This window comes from Amblyomma mixtum, chromosome 3 (assembly GCF_055824585.1).
Source record: "Amblyomma mixtum isolate Tamu chromosome 3, ASM5582458v1, whole genome shotgun sequence".
Taxonomy (NCBI): Eukaryota; Metazoa; Arthropoda; class Arachnida; order Ixodida; family Ixodidae; genus Amblyomma; species Amblyomma mixtum.
In genome coordinates, this window is record NC_143014.1 from 298,174,366 (window position 1) to 298,195,333 (window position 20,968).

Here is a 20,968-nt window from a genome sequence, read left to right on the forward strand (position 1 = left end):
CCTGCCAGCCAATGTCCTACTATCCTGACAATGCAGGGAGTGGCAGATGAAAGGGGATAGTCCCGGGCATCCATAGTCCAGGCTGGACCCCATTGTGGCACCGCTCCCTGCATTGTCACCCTAGCAGGGTCATGTGAATCGGCCGACGCCATTGGCTGGAGGGGGGTTCTTTGAAGGGGAAAAGCTTGTGGGTTTCTAAATGGACACAGGCCACCACCCACCGCGGGTTCGAGCTTCGCGCGAGCCAAGGGCCCCGATCAGCCGTCACCACACACCACTGGGACACCGATGCGGCGCACTCAACCTCCGCTGGGAGGAGAGCGATTCGCCGCAAAGAAATAGGCCTCCAAGTTCACAAAGGAGACGTTTATTCACGTCGTCCTTCAGCAGTACACACACACTCAATCGTCACCCCGTCCCAGGGGCGCGCGAGGAGCAAGGCTCCGCTGCGCGCACGAAGCGACTCGAGTAATGCGCACCGCTAGCACGCCGCTGCAGGAGAATGTCCCCGCGGCAGTGCTGTGATCTCTCTCTCGTGTCGACCGTTGGGTCGGTTGCGAGAGAGAGTGGGCAATCAACACAAGGTACGCCTGTCGGAGGTCGCTGGACCCCGCTGGACAGGCTCGAGCCGCTGCAGGTCAGAGGACACGTGCGGGCGAGCTCGAGTAAGCACTGGTCCGAGCGGCCAAGGGCCGGCACGGACAAACAGTAACGTACGCACCTTACGCTGTCTCGGAGGGATCTCTCTCTCTCGGCCCCGCTCGGACGGTCGCGCGGCGCGCGGCCGCCCAAAGCGGGGTCCCGAATTCCCGCCAAAAGGCGCCAATGGCAAAGGCCCTTGGGGAGCCGGGGCGGAGCTGTGGCTAAATGACAGTGATTAGTCACCCAGCCGCCTCTCCACCGCCTGAGGCGGGAGCAAGGGAAAGAGGAGAAACAACGCGGGCGGCCGGCACAGCCGCGCAAAGGCGACGGCGGAAAGCCAGATTCCCACATCCCCCTCTCCTTAAATGCCCTCCTACCCATCGGCAAAGCACGCGGCCAAAAATAAAGAAATCAATACACAAAAAAAAACTACACTTCAGTTCCAAAATAAAGAAATGAATCCACAAAAAAAACTAGCTACATTCAGTTCCAGCCAGAACAATGTAAAAAAAAAACAAAGGAAAAACAAGGCAAACAACACTTGCATACGCTTCAGTAAATCAAAACAGCTTGCAGATTATAATATACACGGTACACAAGATGTGAATACAACTGTACAGCTATGTTACAGGTGGATGCCAGCCTCAAAGTTCGGTGGCGCGGCCCAGTGGGCCTGTCGGCGACTCACCGCTCGCAGACTTCAAGTTGAACGGGTTGGGAGGGGCGACGACTGATGGCGGTCTTCTTTCCGTTGATGTAGGGTGCGTTGATGACGACGGGGCCGCGGCAGAGCACTGACCTCGCGCCCTTGGACACGACATCACGTTCGGCACAAGAGAGTTAGTGCACCCCCTTCACGCCGGCTGAAACGGGCGAGGACGTTCGGCGGCGTCCAGATGTGTAACCTTGTCCACAGCGAGGGGTCCTTCTCATCCTCGCGCTCACGCAGAAGGACACAACGGCACAATTCACAGGCGTCACCTTGGTTCATGGTTACGCGCGCACACAGTCACAGCCACAACCACGCATACACCGGCACGTACGCGGACGCTGGTCGGCGACAACGACCCCCCCCCCCATCAGAAGCGTCCAGAGGCGCCGCGGCGAGGGTCAAAGGGTGCACTTTCCGCCCCCCCATCGCTCCAAACGCCCCGCCAACTTCCCGTCCATACGGGCCGCACAAAACTCCACCGCGACACACGGCTCCTTAACGAGCCAACCACCCACAGTCGGGCCGGAAATGAGAAAAGGCGCGCTGTACAAACGACACCCATCGTTTTCTTCTTGAAGATAAGAGCAAGCTATGTATATACAAGTCTGGTAGAAAAAAAACTGAACGCCAACGCAGACGCATGTTACCTATGTACATCTCGGTACGTTAGAACAAAAACAGCCGAGCAAGCGGGGAAACGAAAGTGGCTAGAAACTGACTAAAACAAAACAAATAAATAAATAGATAAACACACAAGGCTGGAACTGAGCATGCTGCCAAAACAACAAAAAATAACACACCGTGCTTCACCTGGGTAGGGCCTGACGAGAAAGCTCGCCAGCTAGCTGAGGCTGCGTGCCTTCGGTTGCAGAAAAGTCCGCCGTCCGGCATAAATCACACCGGTGACCGTCGCCTCAGATTGTACCGGTGCTCCGTACGCTTGCGTTCCGCAGCACCAGTTGTGCCTTTGCGCTTGCCTTTGATACCAATTGGTACCGGCGCAAGCTCGTCAGACCGTGACGCGTAGGCCTTCAGGTCTATGAACCCCTGCTTGCTCCTGGGGAAAGGCCCCATCAAATCGCAGGTGGCCATCTGCCACGGACGCACACTGTCAATCGGTTTCATCATTCCAGGCGGCTTGCCGCCCCGTGACCTCACCGCTTGACAGACATGGCAGGAACGGCAATAGCGGAAAATGTCACGCTTCATGCCGGGCCACGTCACCGATTGACTCAGTTTTGCAAAAACTTTGGAGTCACTCAGATGACCGGCCAGTGGTTCGTCATGAGAGAATCGCAAAAGTGCGCCTCTTAGACTTTTGGGGATAACCACCTAGAACGGGTCGATGGACTCGTCATCGGTGGCTATGTACTTCAGCACGAGCCCGTCATGGTCCAGCAAATATGACTCCCCGGGGTTCGCCGCGACACACGCTGGCTTCTGCCCCCCTGCGCCCGCTACAATACAAGTAGCGTCACGGCGCTCCGTCTCCCTGAGACCGTCGCTCACCTCGCGACAAAAGGGGTCATTTTGCTAGGCTTTCAGTAGCTCTTACGGCTGAAAACGATTCCAGTCATCCCAGAGGGGAGCATGGTCTCGTCCCCACTCAGGTTTGCAGCCAAAATTTCCGTTCGCGTCGGCACCTCCGAGGCGCTCACGAAGAGCTTTGCCTCTCGTCCGCTTTGCGAAGCGCTGCTCGCCTGGTTAGCGGAATGGGTTAACCCGTTTGCGGGTTCCCCCTCCTTGCCGCCCGGCGGCTCGTCCGCTGTTTCGCCCCCTCCGCCTACAGGCGTCCAGGCGCCGCTGGCGAATGGGGCACGGGATAGCGCGTCAGCTACCACGTTTGTGCTCCCCTTTCGACACTGCACGGAAAAGTCGTAATGCTGTATCAGGAGAGCCCAGCGCGCCAGCCGACCCGCAGGCTCGCGGAGCCGCATCAGCCAACTGAGCGCACTGCACCCCTGCCTCAGTGGAGGCTTGGGCGGGCTGCACGAACGAGGTAGACAAGGCTCCTAGTTCGATGAGCGGCGTGGTTTCCACAGGGAACCGGGCCAGCGCCTCGCCGTTCCCAGAGCAGAATTGACTGCTCGCGGGGCACGGCTGCTGCTGTTCGAAACTGCCGGTTGCGGCAGTGTGACACGAACTGCTTTCGCACTGGGCGGAAAGCGTGCACAGCTGAGGCATGTGACCAGCGGATGCACCGCAGGGTGCTTCCGATACAGCTCCAATGGGAGCCACGTGGTCAACATTTTGGGTTGTGCCGCAGTAAACCCCAATGGGGGCCGCGGCCAACCACGGTGTCTAGCTATTCGAAGGAACAGCAGCCAGCGGATCAAACGACGCTACAACTCCGTAGGGAGCCGACATGTAGCTGCCGAGTGCCCCGCTGGGGGTGGTAGACATGGTGCGCAAGCGTGATCGGCAAGGCGACCTGCTCGGCTAATGTGCCATCAAAGGCGTAAGCGCCAATGACTTAGCACGTTGGGCGCCAGTTGTGGGTTTCTAAGTGGACACAGGCCACCACCCACCGCGGGTTCGAGCTTCGCGCGAGCCAAGGGCCCCGATCAGCCGTCACCACACACACACACTGGGACACCGATGCGGTGCACTCAGCCTCCGCTGGGAGGAGAGCGATTCGCCGCAAAGAAATAGGCCTCCAAGTTCACAAAGGAGACGTTTATTCACATCGTCCTCTAGCAGATACACAAACACTCAATAGTCACCCCGTCCCGGGGGCGCGCGAGGAGCAAGGCTCCGCTGCGCGCACGAAGCGACTAGAGCAATGCGCGCCGCTAACACGCCGCTGCAGGAGAATGTCCCCGCGGCAGTGCTGTGATCTCTCTCTCGTGTCGACCGTTGGGCCGGTTGCGAGAGAGAGTGGGCAATCAACACAAGGTACGCCTGTCGGAGGTCGCTGGACCCCGCTGGACAGGCTCGAGCCGCTGCAGGTCAGAGGACACGTGCGGGCGAGCTCGAGTAAGCACTGGTCCGAGCGGCCAAGGGCCGGCACGGACAAACAGTAACGTACGCACCTTACGCTGTCTCGGAGGGATCTCTCTCTCTCGGCCCCGCTCGGACGGTCGCGCGGCGCGCGGCCGCCCAAAGCGGGGTCCCGAATTCCCGCCAAAAGGCGCCAATGGCAAAGGCCCTTGGGGAGCCGGGGCGGAGCTGTGGCTAAATGACAGTGATTAGTCACCCAGCCGCCTCTCCACCGCCTGAGGCGGGAGCAAGGGAAAGAGGAGAAACAACGCGGGCGGCCGGCACAGCCGCGCAAAGGCGACGGCGGAAAGCCAGATTCCCACAAGCTGCTGCCTTCTTAAGTTGTGCCCGACTATAGATTAAAATTAAATGTTATGTAAGTTGGAGACATTACTCCAACATTAAAAATTAACATATAACGTTATAAGTTACATAGGAAACGTTACTTTCACATTCTAAACAAACGTTGTTTTAATATAATCTAAATTTTATTATAATGTTAGAGTCGCAACTATAAAACAACATTGCCAATATATTTCGAGCACAGATTTGCAGACATTTTCTCACTGTTCTTAGAGTAAAGATGGTTTTCAACTAACAGTACCTTGTAACCAGATTACTTGAAGAGCCCCATTATTTTGTCACAAAACTTTAGTTATTACCCATTCCCCACTGTCACTCATGGGACATCCCGCAGTAGCGAGTATATAAGCTGGGCGCCATGATATCCGTTTGGAGGCGAGTGAATACGAGTTGCTGTGCTGTAGTGTAGTGGAGAAGGTGTCACTCTTGCTGTTGGTTCTTGCAAAGTGTTGTAAGTTGTGTGCGGTCACCACTGGCAGGCCTGCATGCTTGTGCGGGGCTGCTTCACCATTTTCGAGAATGTTGCATTTATGTTCTTTACATGTTTCATGAATGTTTGGGAAAGGTTATTCGAACATTTATATGTAACATTACAAAAACATTAGAAACAAAGGACATTAAGGACATTGAAATAACATTTCAGCGTAACAAAAATGTAACATTATCGCAATGTTTCGGTGCTACCTGGGACAGGATTAAGAGGAAAATGGAATACACATCACACCTTGCTATAAAAAAATACGCAATGTACAATGAAGGTACTAGGGTGAGAAATAAAACAATACAAGCCACAGTATCACAAGGTTAAAGTTGTTTAGTAATCGCAAGAGCAGCAACCAGTGACTATGCAACTGGCAAGAGCAATGCATAAACGGTACCAAGTACAATAAAAATAGCGCTTAGACATGAAAGATAGTCTCAGTGAATAAATTGTGTGCTACTGGCAATATTTGCATTCATTTTGCTCCGAGACGAGTTCGTGCTTCTCTTAATGCATTCGCTTCAGCTATTTGATGCACTTAATGACATGTTCATATGTTCAATTTGCTGAGTTAACTAGTCAATTCGTTGCACTTGTGGATGGATCCACGAAATTAAGCACAGACAAAACAAAAATGCGTTGATGCTGCCTTATCTGTCGAAGACTGGATAGGGAGCAGATTACCTCCCAGGCGCGAAGACAACAATATATGGCCATAAGTAAGCGGAGCACGCTATTGCGTTCGAAGTGCAATCACGCTTTCTCCATCGGCAATGAAGGAGCGTTGTCTGTCTACAAGAAAGCCCACCAACCTCCGCTACCAGCATGCGCGCACCACTGCTGGAAATTTCAATTAGGTGACGCGTGAAAAATATTCGAAGACAGTTGCGTGCTCAGTTTACATCTGTCCGCGCCTGTACGCTAAAGAGCCTTGATATTCCGAGCTGGCCATGTTACCGATAAGCCGACGCGAGGACGGTTTTGGCGCACTAGTTTTCTTTTCGCCGCAGCCAATGCGTAGTGAGTTTCCCGCCAAAACTGAAAGTGCTGTCTCAATAAAATGACACCGCTGATAAGAGATGAATGTATACATACCTTGAAAACTAGCGGCACCTCCGTCGTCCGGCCAAGAGATGCTGCGTTGCTTGCTAAACAGTTGCAGCGCGCTTGTATTCGCAGTCGCCTCCAGACAATGTGCTCTTGGCGCCCTACTATACTTCGTATGAGCAGCCGCGTTTGTGGCACTCCGCGCTGCGCACAGCGGCTCCAGGGGTGGTATTACTCCACAGGACAATAATGTCCCCAATAATAGAAAACGCCATTTCCGTCTGCGAACAGCCTGCATGTGTGTGACGCCTCTAATAGGCGTGCAGTCGCTCTGCGTAGCGCCGAACATAATAGCACGCAGATACGAAGGCTTTTTCGCTTTAGTTGCGCATTTCTAACTTGCGTAGCAGTTCCCGTTTCGAAACAAGAACTATACTTTGGCGATAGTGCCGGCGTGCGGGGCGAGTTCCGTTCAGCTTTTTCCGTAGATTTACAGAATTTTCTAACACTGTACAACTTGGCAAAGCAGGCAAACTCTTGACTGGAAAACTGGGGGCCATTGTCGGCACACACCTCCGTTGGGATGCCGTATCTTGAAAATATTGCCCCGAGAGCCTCAGTCACGGAGTGCGTTGACAGGTCACGCAGCTTTTCCACTTCTGGAAAGTTAGACATAGAATCGTAAGCACACAGGTAATGGCTGGCACTGTACTGAAAAATGCCAACACCAACGCGCAACTAAGCCTGTGAAGTTATAGATCGAAGCATGAGTGGCTCAGCTGGCTGGTTGTAAGCATGCCTTCTACAAACAGCACACCGTTGTATTAGGGCTTCAATATCATTGTTCATGCTTGGCCAGAAGACTAACTGCCTCGCTCTTCCTTTGCGCTTACCGATTCCCAGGTGCCCTGCGTCAATTCTCTGCAAGATTTCCGCTCGCATTGGCGCCGGAATTACTGTTCCCTTCAGGAGTATCCCATTCACGGTCGAAAGCTCAGAGACCGCTGACGCAAGCTGTCCCTGTACGGCTTGTTCTTTTTCGATGTTTTGCAATACCAGTTTGAGATACGGGTCGCGTGCGGTCTCACGTGCAAGGCGTTGGGCCGTTGTGTCGCTGACGAGCGTTGACCCCACGCTGATGGCATGAACCTCGACGTCGGTGGTATCCACGGCGGTGCCGTCTCCAGGAATGGGTGATCTTGACAGCATGTCTGCCAGGACCATGTGCTTGCCAGGACAAAATAAGATTGTGTAATCATACTTTAAAAGCATCAGAAAGAAACGCTGCACTCGTGGTGGCATATCAGCTATCTCCTTCTTTGCTATGTCGATAAGGGGCCAGTGATCGCTCTCTAGGCTCATGGGGCGTCCGTAAACAAAGTGATGAATTTGTTCATAGCCAAAAACAAGCGCCAGAGCTTCTTTTTCAGTTTGAGAATAGCGCTGTTCTGTCTCAGTTAACGATTTTGATGCGTATGCATTCCATTCGCCATCATGCCTTAGCAGCAAAGCCGACCCAAAGCCACATTGCGAGGCATCTGATGTAACTTTTACGTCCAGGTTTGGGTGAAAAATCGCTAACAGCGGCGCTGCGCTCAGCGCCTCACAAATTCCTCTCCATTCTGTTTCATGGTTGACAGTCCACTTGAACCGCACGTCTTGCTTGAGAAGAGACCTTATCAATGAAGTGCACTGTGCCAAGCTTGCCACATATGTGCTAAAATACTTAGTTGTCCCCAGCAGTGTCATACTGCTTGCTTGTCTGTTGGCCTTGACATCTCGTGAATGCTGAAAATTAATCCTGGATCCGGCGTGATGCCTTTGCTGGAAATTGTCACCCAGGAATGCGATCTTTTGTTAACCGAACTTGCACTCTGCAGCGTTAAAGTTAAGCGCTGCGGATTGAGCCGCTTTTACTGCACTTCGTAGGCGCTTGTCATGTTCTTTTCGGGTTGCGCCCGAAATCAACATACGCGCGAACCCAAGGAAGACCATGAAATACCACGTTTAGTGCTTTCTGAAACACTTCACTGGCTGAGGCAATGCCGAAATTGAGCCGCAAAAAACAGTAACGCCCAAAGGGTGTGGAGAATGTGCATATTTTGGAGAGTGATTGTATACGCACGACGTCGTGTTCGCCGACCGGAGGTTTGTATACGCACGACGTGGGTCGCTTGCGCCGTCTAGCGAAGAAAATTGGCGTTCGCTCTCGCCGCGCGTAGTCGCGTGCTGCGTTTTTTTTTCTTTTTATTTTTTTTCTCCCCATCCATGCTCGACGGCCTCCACCAGATCGCCAATAGCTTAGCGTGGACGACAGGCATTTCGGCGTTGCTGTGATGGAGATCTGCTTATGGGAGAAGTATGACAGCTTTGCGAAGTTTGCGAAACAAGCGTTCAGAGATTTTCCGAGTCAGAACGAATACACTGTTCGTGACTAAATACAGCGTTGTGAACGAGCACTTTTTCGGCTTGCCTTTGTAACTTGAGTGGTTTTCACGAGTACAAGACGACAGAGTTATAACGTTGTTTGAACCATTCCCCTTCCCTCACCGCCACCTCCCGTCTTTCGCTTCCTTCGAGGCGGGCCCTAGGCGCTCTCGTAATGGTACACCGCTTGCCTCTTCAAAACTATTCTAGTAGATACCACGCGGCATTCGGCAGCGCTTTTAGGCAAGCGAACTAGCTATATGTGCCGGTTGGCCGGCCCCCGTGCTGCTGACCTTCGTGCACCTTTGCTTTTCTAAGCAAGTGGTTTTCCCCCTCACCACCTTCGTTATAGTTCGCCCGTCCCCCAGCGGAGCTTCAAACCCCTTCCCAACGGCTGCAGCCACCCTCGGCGTCCCTTTCCGTCGCCTTTCGGAGCTGCCGCTACACATGTGTAGCGGCAGCATAAGTGCGCGCTTGCTTGCTTTCTTTCTGTTTCGTATTTCGCCTATCATTGAAACTTCTAAAACGAAGCAGCGCTCGCGCGCGGCCGGGGTGCGGGCTCTCGCGGTCGCGCCCGAGGCGCCTGCCACCAAATACGCCTTCGTCTAGGCGGCCAAGAACGATTATTAGCGGCTTTGTAATTCTGGAACATGCGTCTGTACAGGTTACAGGCGCGCGCGCACGCACACACACACGCACACACACATTTTGCTCCGGACGCAGCAAGGCTGTAGCAGCATTGGAAACATTGGACACATTTTTGTAAACAAGACTGACGTAAACAAACAAGTTCAAACGCACTGCGTAGTAGCGGACGACTTTTCACCACTCCCTCCGCCTTTCCTCTCGGGCCCGCAGTTAGGAAAAAGAAAAGTAAAAAAAACACAAATGCGAGCGCAAGGACGTTACGTAATTGCGTTTGTGGAGTGTCATACGACTGTACGACTGGCTGGGACGGAGCGGTGGGACCGTGGCCTCCGCGATAGAGCAAAGAACAGCGGCGCGCATCCGGAGCCGATCACGGAGGCCACGGAGAAACGAAGTTGATATTCGTTTTTCTCGTCAGATAGCGCAATCATATCACGTCGTGCGTGTACAAACTTCCGGTTGGCGAACACGACGTCGTGCGTATACAATCACTCTATTTTGGATGGAGTCTCATCCAGGGGAACTTGATGAAAACCGGCATTGGCGTCCAAATGCGAGAAAAATTTTGCGCCTGTGAGCTCTGCCTCAATATCCTCTCGCCTTAGCATCTGGTAGTGTTCCCATTTAAGACTGTCATTAATTTTTCTCCGGTCAAGGCATATTGCCAGTCTCTCGGGTCGCTCATTTTGAGAATGATGCCCACTCGTCCCATTCGGTGCAGCTCGGTACGCAGTGGCTGCTGAAGAGACAGGGGCACTCTTCGAGCCGGCTGGATGGTGGGCGTAGCATACTCACGAAGCACAATCTTGTATTCCCGTCGGAGACGTCCAGTTCCGTGAAACAAGTGCGGGAACGGCCGGGCAGTTTCCTTAGAAGTGGTTCTGCCTACAGCGTCGATATTCCGCTGAACTACAAAACGTTCGCTGGCCTCCAATCCAAGAATAGCCTGGTGTTTTTTTTTACCGCGAAGAACTTGGCATTTTCCTTTCGATTGCCGATGACGACGTGCGTCGAAAAGGTTCCGCAGTGCTTGATAATGCCACCGTTGTACAGCTGCAACGGAAAAAGAATGGCACAAGTGAATCATGACCGGAGCGAAAAAATCACGACGCGCGGCGCTATTCTTTCTGAGTACACCGATAGCGAGAGAGCCAGGAACATTCCATTTCCTTAAGCGGGGGGGTGGCCGGCAGAAAGCAGCCCACATAGACATTCGCCCATCAGAAATGCAACATCTTAAACGAACGCCTGTAGATGTCTTATCAGGCAAACCATGTTCTAAAGTGGCTAAGCACATAATCCAGTTTTATTTATTTATTTATTTTTTTGTGCTGGCGTGGCGAGCAACGTTATCTTTATAATCGTTTTCCTTTAAAAATGTGCTGGGGATGCACTGTCAAAAATGGGGATGCGCTGTCAGAAGTAATGTGTGGCAGTGGCTGCTTTCGGATGGGCTGCTTTCTGGCGGCCATTCCCACTTTAGAAAGTGGAATGTGCCAGGCACTCTCGCTATCTGCGCATACGGCTACAATAGCGCCGCGTCTCGCAATTTTTCCGCTCCGGTCGTGAGTCACTTGTGGTAATCTTTTTCCTTTGCAGCTGTACGAGCGCAGGGCGGCTCCGTTTGACCGAAGTGCAGTGACATTTAACTTTCGATAGACTGATAACGGGATGGTGTTCGTTTGGGATCTGGTGTCAACTTTCAATGTGACGTTCTTTCCTCCAATAGTGGCTTCCACAAGCCAGACGCGGCCACTCGAAATGCTATATGGGAGAGGTCCTTTTACTTTCATGGGATTAGTCGGGCGGATGAGGTCGCCACGTTTTCTGTTTAACGTAGTGCCGGAGGCTCGGAGACGCCTTAATTGCGGTCCTCGCGCTTGCGGCAGACGGGAGTCGTATTGCTCCCTTGTTCACTATAGCCGAATGATTCGGCCATGGTTCTTCGTTTTATCTGAGGCGGAGTGGCCTCGTCTAATACGCATTTTGACGCAGCACCCTGCCCTTTGTGGTAGTATGCGAGCATTCGATTTAACCGCGGCCGTTTTAAATGGGCTCGATTATATTCGAAATGTAAGCAATGGTGACGTTTCAATTCGTATACAAAGAACAGCAACTACCGAAACTTGTATTTCAAGCTTCTGCTATTGGCACATGCCTAATACTGGCCTTTAAAATTTCGTCACTTACAAGCACCCACCGGCAGCGATAATAAGCAAGGCGTGAAAGGCACAGCGAAATGTCGCTCTGCCATTTGCTTACGGGACGCTAAAGCGCTGTCTGGTTATCGTGAACTTTTGACACTTTTTAAACGAGGCTTGTTGACGCTCCTTATAACTTTCCCTTTTTCATTATGCCTAATGGCAAACATCTCGAATAAAAAAAGCCTCACCTGAGAAGGAAGATGCTGCTGCAGACAAGCGTGCACGGCCGACCAGCCTGAGTGACATCGTAGCAGCAATGAGGCCTGCTGTGCGATCTGCTGCTGCTTGCGTGAGGACAGCTGTGTCGTGTCAGCAGTTGCGGCCGCTTCTGGACATCTGCTTGGGCGACTTGCCTTAGAGAAGAAGGGATAAGGAGCCTCGGCCCTCAGCTGAAGAACGGAAGAAATGAAATGGTGTTTAAACGGTAGAAAATAAAAAAATAAAAAGAAGACCTCATGACCAACGCTGTGGCCTTTGAAGCAGGATAATATAGTTACTAAATGTCCAGACGCGGCTATGCAGACTTGCCCCAAAGATTCTGCAGCAGTTGGAAGCTGGTTGAATGTGCAACTCTTTTCTGTCGGCAGAAGGAAAAGCATGAAGGTGTGTTGCGTGATATGTATTCCTGCTTCCGTCATCTTTTACACACAACACTGTGAAGAAAGTGCCCATTCAGATTTGCTGAAAGTCGTACTCGGAAACATAATGAAGTATCAAAGCCTCCAAGTATAAGAAATCAAATTTCTTGTTCCTAAAACGGTCATCCACGCCTGCAAGCTCTTCTATTTCTCAATCGTTTTCGTATATCGAAAACAGTTGCATTATTCTTCAATGCGATTATTACGAGCCGTTGCATGATAATTACGCTAAATTAGAACATCCGTATAACTCAGTGGTTCTTCGGTTCTGCTATTGAGCGAGGGGTGTGGGTGTGATCCCTGCTGAGAGAAAATTCTGCGACTCAAACTAACTGTAGAAGCGTTCTTGCCGAGGAGTTCCGTGCACGTCCGGCACTAGAAAGTAATCCTGATCGACCCATTAAGGGGCAGGTTTTGCGCACCGAAGTCCGCGACATATTTACCCATGCTGAGAACTCACATATCTATATGTGGTGATAAATTGTCAGTGTTGCTAATCGCATAGAATGAAGCTAAAACACTACGGAAAGCAGTGTGTGGATGCCAGTGTTTCGGTCTCTGCATCTCAAAAAGGTGACAACCAACATGTGTACTCGAGCAGTGTCGAGGTACCCTGAATGGAAGCAATTTTTGGCGTACAGTCGTTCAGGGGATCCTAATGAATAATTCTACATGTATAATTCAACCACTCGGCTTGCAAGTCTTCGTGATGACTTCACCACTCTGGTCGCAGGAGGAACGGTCGACGGATCGGGCAAGATTGGTGCGCTACTGATCGCGTTTCCAGCATGCATTGACCTTGGACACAGTGAGCTTTTCTTGGAGTCTTTATACTAAGCACTGGCACTGCAGCATATGATGTTGTCCCTAGCCCAATGCACTGTGATTTCTTCTGCACGAGTCAAAGGTTGAAAAGTTTCGCTGCCTTTCTCTGCGTGTGTTTATTCATAGCCACAGACTGATGCATTTCAATACATGTCAGATGTTTTACTTCCCTGCTATTTACCTGAACCTCTTACAAACTCGTGTACAAACCTATATTCAGGAATGTAACATTTGATTATGTACACTGTACCTACCTTGATACCTTGTTTTTTATCCTCGATATATTCTGCGAGCTCATGTCTTCTAGGTTTTCATAATGGCGTTTTTGAATTTTGATTTTTAGGGTGCTTGTTGCTGATACTGCAATGTCACTGATGCCTAAAATCACTTTTTGAACATAGTTTGTCACTGCTGATGTTCTTTTAATAAATTGTTCTTTGTACAAAACCATTTACGCTTTTCGTTCTCGAGCGAGCGCCCTAAGCAGTCGCGCCGCTCGCCACCATACACCATTCTACATCAACAGACACATCGAAATGCAAAAGCGAGTGAGCAGATTCCGTAAGTATTTAGGAAATCAAGCGTGAATGCAGCGCGGGAGCAGTTAATCACCAGTATTTACAAAGCTTGGATCGAGCTAGCAGCCGCCAGCACCAGGAACGCCCGAGCAACCGGCCGCAACCAGCCGCCTAAACGGGCACCGCCATTATTAATTTTTGGATTGACTTGTTTGTGCTTGGCTCGGGAAGTTTTGGAACAATCCGTGCGTTTACTGCCTCTCCCAGGTACCGCCACCAAGAATCTGTCAAGTTTGGTGAAGATAGCAAAGGGACCCCGTCATGAAATATCAGGATACTATTTTTACAAGTACAATAACCTCAAAAAGAGGTGAAGGTTGAACGTATGTTTCACCTACAGCGAGACAATAGCCGGTAACACGAACTGCATCAGGTCATTTTGATCGTTATTCACTTTAACACGCGGCCGCCGCGACCGGACCTGACCTAGGGTTGCGTGCAGCAGCAGCGAAGGACGCGACTGGAAGGCTCTGTGCACGACTACAGACGAACATGTGATCTACAGGGTTGTTCTTGCATAATAGAATGCACTTTTCAATTCTTCCTTCCCGATACAGACCATGGCCCATGGCCCTCTTGCACGGAGCTAATTAGATGGGCGAGTTTCTAGTTTTGGCCTTGTACCCAGTTTCGGCCCATCCATTTGAAGTGGTCTAGACGCTCTGCTGCTTTTGAGCAAAGAAGTCGCATAAGTTCTTGTAGGAGGCCCAAGTTCAGTTTTCAAGCTTAAATTCACAGGTTTCGTACTTCTCAAGAAATATTTATTTATTTATTAGCACCTTTGTATTATGAGACATATTTCTCAGTATTAAATAAACCTAGCTCATTCTCATTTTTTAAAATTCTATTCATCACTCTGTTTGGTTTAGAATATTGATTAGAAGTATTGTTGGACTTCGAAACTTTCAGTTTTCGAATTTTTTCCGTGGAATCGCAATGGTGAGCTGTTTTTGTTTTAATATTTTTTGCTGGAAAAACTATTGCGTAGCTCTGTACCATTGTAGTTCAGTACGTTTGCTTCCCTGTGTAAATAAAGCTAGAAAAAATCAGTCTTCTATATCTTCTCCAAAGACAAAACCATTCTGAACTACAGTGTTTTCCAGAAACAGCATGCAGTGATACTTTTTTTTTGTAGCGTTATTCGCTTTGCAAGCGTTGTTTCAGTGTCCCACGCTTACAACAACTTAAGATGCATATGCGTTGTAGTTTGTTACTTAAGCGCCCTTGCAGCGTTGAGGCCATTCTGAGCGCAGAAAAAGAAACGATAGAAAAACTTCGCCAAAGCACTAACATTTCTGGCGTTTCGGTAGGAAGCACCGTCCCACAGTACGGCGGCTTGGAATGAAGCCGCCTCCATGCAGTAGACGAGTGCAAACGACAAACCTTACGCCGTCACATTCACATTCAGAGGTAGCCCTTATTACAGCCATAGTCGTGTCTCGGTATTTAGCGTCGGCTGCCTCGTTAATATTTTAACACAAACCAGCTACAAGCCTACCGGTTGATCGGTGTAACACCCAGAAAGATTCAACGCCGGGGAGCTCAAGAGGAGGAGAGAGATGAGCTGTGCAACGCATCCCTAGGGATAATTCACGCAGTCACCACGGAGGAATGCACTGTGCCTCAGCCCCATACTTGGTGTGAGGCCGCCCCCAGCCGACAGCTCCCTATACATACCCAGGCAAGCATAGTACAAGCGTGCGGCGGTTTCGTGCGGTCTCTTCTGTCTTGGTCGATCTATGTCAGTGGGCACCAATCGAAGTCTGAAAGATGGTGCCCTCCTTCCCAGTCTTTTGTCGACCGCCGGCATCACTGTAGTCAGATCGCACCACGGCACACTTATCACTCAATCAGTGTAGTCACACTACATGCAGGCAAGTGAACTTGTAGCAGCGACCCTTTAGAGGTATTCCCGGCGACCCGTAACTTACTCCTCTGAAAATGGCAAAGCGTCTTCAAAACGAACTCCAGCAGCGAACCTAAACTTATTCTGAATCAGACTTCACGGAAGTCGCAAAGTACTCTCCAAAGGGCTTTTGACGCCAACACCACAAAATCTGCGCAGGAGAATACACAGCAGGTTCCAAAGTGGTCCCAAAGGAGTTCGAGACAATATGGCCGTTTGGTATTGCTGCCATGTTCTGGTTATCAAGTTATGTTGCATGGAGTACATTAATTTAAATCCACATCACAGCTGCCCCTTTACCAGAAAATGTTATTAGGCAGCGGCCACCCCTCAATACTTGATACATATATACTTGTCTCCTTGGTTTTTAACTTTATAACCCTTCAGACGCAACGTGTGCGCGTTCCAAACGATGCTTTAATATTTCAGGGGATACCTCGGCGAAGCTTGATAAACAGCAATTTTCCACGGTGAAATAACAATATGTACTACCTATACTGCTTAAATAGTAATTTTTATGCTTTATTAACGAGTGAATTGAGGTAATCTAACATAATATACTGGGTGTTTCCACTTAAGTGAAGCAAATGTTTTCAAAATAGGCTTTGTCAGGTATGAAGGCGGCCTCTGCGGAACAATAACACCTGCGTTAGCAGACATCATAAACTATGTATGTCAACTAGTTCGCTGCTTAACTAACTTCTGACAAATAACATTTGAACTATAGAAATTCAGGTGCTGATTGTAAGTAGAGATTATAGCCGGTGGTTAGTAATAGCGATTACAAGTTTTTAGAATTTTGAAAACGCGATTACCCTCCCCGCTGTGGCCGCCAAAATTTGGCATTGTTTTACTTTTTACGTGCACTGGAGGCGTTGCTTTCCCTGCATGTTTCAGTAAGCTCATGTATTTTCTCACGATGAAGCCAAATTTTGTCGAGCGTCAGTGGCGAGGGTAATCGCATGTCGAAATTCTAAAAATTGATATGGCTATTACTAACGACCGGGTTCAATTCCTTAATTGCAACTAGTAGCCTAACTGTTATAGCTAAAAAGCTAATTATCAGAAATTGGTTAAGAGGCTAACCTCTTAATATTATTTACGCGCCTTCTCATGTCTGCCAACGCACGTGTTATTGTGCCGCACAAGCCACCTTCACAGGCTTAATTTCTCTTTTTCTTTCAAGCGATGGTTTTATCAACGAATCCGAGGTTCTTCAACCATTCAGGGGCACCCACTGAGTACACTTTCTGTTAGTGCACATAGTTTATTATATGTAGTACATAAAAGTACATGCTCTGGGGATCACCTACAGAGACGGCTCCATACGTTAATCTAGCGATACTTCTTGCAGAAAGTAATAATATTAGAAAGATATCACAATATTTCCAACAAATTTCCAACATCGATAGAGGCAAAACTGAAAGTTTTCGAATATCGAATCCGAAGTTCTCCTATTCGATTGGCTGAACGAGCGCTTAAAACTATCCGAAACGTATGGGATGTGAGCTAAAGGTTTTGAATTGTTTTCGATTAATTGACATGGAGTTCGCAAGGGGCACACCGTAGTTCTCTTAGGCGGCTGTTTCGAGAGTACGACATACTTTGACGCAGCACAGCATGCTGCTGCGATTTTATGCGCATGTAACCTTGCGACGCGGTCCGTACGTGTGGCGTCTCTCTCACCAACTAAGGAGCGCTATCGTTTTTGCGTCGTCGTCGTCAGTAGAAAAAGGTAATTTCCCGATTAGGATGACGTGGGGGTCGTAGCATTCATAGACACCCTCAGCATACCGTGTACCGTGCTCTCGTTACCTTAACCGGAGTACCGGTAGGCCGTCGTGCGCCAGTGCGTAAACGCTAATTTGTCCCGAAGCGCCAGACTAGCGTGCAGTAGTCCACTAAAGGCGATCTGTGTATACGTGCTGACGGCTCGCGAGCTTCCGGTACTCCGGCAACGGTAACAGGGTACACGGCTTGCTAAAGGTGCCAAATATACTGACTTCACGCTACGCGTCTGCTAGAAGTGGCGTCCTTCGACCGCTGCAGTTTTAACACCACGGGCGATAGCCCTGATCATTTGAGTGAATTTTAGGTTTGTGCACACATTTGCACAAGTCATCAATTTTCATAGGAATATTCGATCTGTAATCGGTTCGGTTTTTAGCTGCGCTATTCGTATTCGATTGGATACCGAACCTAGACTACTCATATACGATTCGGTTTCGAAAAAGTACTATTCACATAGCCCCAATGGCTATGTTATTGTATACTAAACAGCGAAAAAAGTGCGACAATAACGCAACGCAAAAATTTGTAGGTAATGTTTACTACACAGAAGAGGACGAAAAGCGCGCAGTGCCACGGCACGGAGCACCCGTGCTGTAGGCGAACAGAAAACGGAGCAGACAGCGGAACAAACAACGGACGACTTTTCTCGCGGTAGGTACGCCTCGTATTGCTCCTTGCGCAATAAAGTCGAAATTCATACATCACTGGAGCCTCCAGAGTCATTTTCTTGGACACAATGCGTGCGGGCTGCTTCATTATATTGTCCAGGTGAGCTCTAATGATTAAGGACTGCAAACCTCTAATACGTATGTAAAGTATTACTCACACTATGCTGTATTGGCCTATAACTTCCACATGTCTCTTAGCGAATTCGAATTGTTGGGTTTAAGATTTGATTATCGAAACTTTGCTCGTGAATATTACGCGAGAAATATTCCTCGAGAAATTATCTTCCTCAAACTAGCATACAGGTTCTTGGAGAGCGTTGTGAAAATGCAGTCATAATTATAATAACTACAAGTGCGCTCAAATCTCTGCAACTAAGCAGATTGAATTGTCTTCACTCCCGAACGCAACATCGGAGAACCACTGAGCGTTCGCAAAGGCAGCAATCCGTCCACGTTGCCGTCGCCAAAGTCACAGCTCCAGAAGTCGTTTTATTTCAGGCCCTATTTGCCGCACCTGTGCAATGCATCTTCCTGCCTTCATTCTCTAGACCACGAAAACGAACACTGCGGGGCGCATGGTTGCAGAGGCGTGCGTCGCTACAGCCGAAGTTGCTATCTTTCAGGATATGTCGGTAAGATGGCAGCTACGTCATGAGCAAAGCCTTTGGCATCTAATTTGTAATGCTGCTGCAGTATGCTTGTGCGATAATCTATTTTGGAATCCAATCCGGCAGAAGAGATGGTGTCCTCGTCACTGAAGCTGATGATCTCAACCACTATATTGGTTTGTGCCCTGCGACTACGTTAAGGTGCACGTGGCTGGTATGGATACGGTTCAAGACTATCCTGTAGAAGAACACATACTTTTGGGCAAGTGCTGGCGTCTCTTGGAGTGTGCTCGTCATCCCGGACAGTGCCAGGCTGTTCTCTGCGTGGCTTCGTTTTGAGAATTCGTGTCGTCAGTGCAAGCCGTCGAAGCTCGTCCGGTTTTCGCCGATTCAAGCAATGTGGCCGCTAGTCCAGGCGCGACGCGGCTGTTCTTCAGCGTCGCGATTTTGCCACACAAGTCCATGCTCCCGAGCCCTCTGCGAGAGGCCACGCGGCGCGCTTCTCGTTTAGCAATAGTTTCGACGGCCGAACTAGTTTGCACTACCATGAGAACAATGAGCTTGTAGCAGACCCTGTTCATGGGGCGTGGATGCAGACTTCGCCCATTGCCGCTGCCGCGGTTCGCTGCGAATGAGAAAAAACAGCAAAGCGGAGAGACGTGCAAAAGGCGTTACATCGATTGGATTGCAAGAAAAAAGATAAAAAGCGGCGCTAGTGTGGAGCTCATTTGCAATGTGCGCCGCACTTTTTCTTTTCTCTATAAGTTCTCCTGCTGTATTTTATGATGCTGCAGCCTGTGCTGCTGCGGTCACACAGCCAGATTTTAGCAAAGCAAACCTCAAGTTTAACATACTCATCCCGTACTTTGTACAGTTGCAGCGTTCGCAAGCGATGGGAGTTTTACTAGACGGTGAAGCCGCCAGTGCGCCACACTCAGGGGTAGAAGTAGACAGCCATCAATACCTCCTCACAAATAAAGTGTTTTTTTTTCTTTCTGAAGATCCTTTTTCTTATGACCACTTGTTTATGTCCATTAGTTTCCAGAGAACGACTGACGTATTGGCGGAAAGAAATTACAGCCGATTTAGCTTACTTGACTAAATACGGATTATGTGCGCTACTACGTGCCATTTCAGTTCGCTTCCGGTTCGAGGCTAGGGATTCAAGTTCAGGCTTCAGGCAAAAAACAACGAAAGCGGTGACTGGGGACCTTAGAATTAGCGCTTTATAAATTTTTGGTACCGCTGAATACCCCTGTCACACGGCGTTTCGAAGGCCCTAAACCGATAGCCTATCGACTCAAAGGCCATTCAGCGCTGCTACGCGGGCAGTTTCAACGGCCATCGACTCAACGGAGCGGCCTGGAACTCTACCTAGATTTCTAGGGCCTTCGAGCGCTGCACAAGGTTGCTAGCGTTTCTTCGAGCGGCGCCAACCGCACTTTCGTGCGCGATACAAAAGCCTGAACAAACATTATTCTCCTAAACGTTAATGCAAGCAGTAAACATTTATTCTATACAATAATTTAAAAATTATATCCGTCTGGTTTAAACCACATTAATTTTATAGTCTCCATCGCAAAAAATAGTAACGCCAGCTGTATGAATGTTACCAGAACGTTACAAAGCAGCGACAGAATCGCACGAAAGGCAGTGTCTTTCAAAGCAACGCAACGGGCTTTTAATAATAACTAAAAACCCCCCATGACTCCAGAAAAATGCATTTCAAAATTTAGTTCAGATTTATAAAAATATTTGTTATTTGAGCAAAATCTAGAGCAGCGATTCTGGCGCCACACAAGCTTGGCGTAAAACACGGGAACCATTTCAAGGCCTATTGAGATTTGCCGCGTAGCAGCTACACAACTCCTTCGAGTTCGACAATGATTGAGAATCACGAAGGCTCTCGACTAAATGGCCATTGAAATTGGCCCTGTGAGAGGGGTATAACGCCCCTTAAGAAATCACTGCGAAAGCTGTGCGTTCTCGATACCTTGCGCACTTCAAGAAGACGAATTTAAGAGAGTTTAAGAAAACAACATGGAAGAAGGCTTGGTGACTCAGTGGCTATGGTGCTCGGCAGCTGATCCGAAACACAAGGGCTTGATCCCAGCTGCGGCGGACGCATTTCGATCCAGGCGAAATGCCAGAGACCCGTATACTCTGCGATGTGAGTGCACGTTAAAGAAATGCAGTTGGTCGAAATTGTCCGGAGCCCTCCACTACGGCGTCGCTGATAGCTCGAGTCGCTTTGGGGTGTTAAACACAATAAAAGCATAGGAAAAAAATTTCTGCCTCTCCCGTAACTGACAGTAGGGTAAGCATGAAATGTTTACGGGCATAACACATTGGTTCTAGATGGTACTAGCCAAAATCTTGAAATGGGTGTGCAAACTCTTCTTGTTGCGTCGAAGCGATCGCCTGCAATAGTGCGGGCTTAGGTATACGCAG

The 20,968-nt window shown here is 49.5% G+C and overlaps 1 protein-coding gene across 2 annotated transcripts in view; it reads left to right on the top strand.

Moving 5' to 3' along the window:
* LOC149355336 (uncharacterized) overlaps positions 1-20,968 on the top strand; it is a 290,308-nt gene that overhangs the window by 249,765 nt on the left and 19,575 nt on the right. Inside the window, exon 13 of one of the 2 annotated variants that reach the window (XR_016291491.1) lies at positions 691-1,068. The exons of the other annotated variant lie outside the window; for it this stretch is intronic. The gene's annotated coding sequence lies outside the window, so the exon portion shown is untranslated. Of the gene's footprint in view, positions 1-690; positions 1,069-20,968 lie in introns of those variants that run through there. 2 annotated transcript variants of the gene reach the window in all.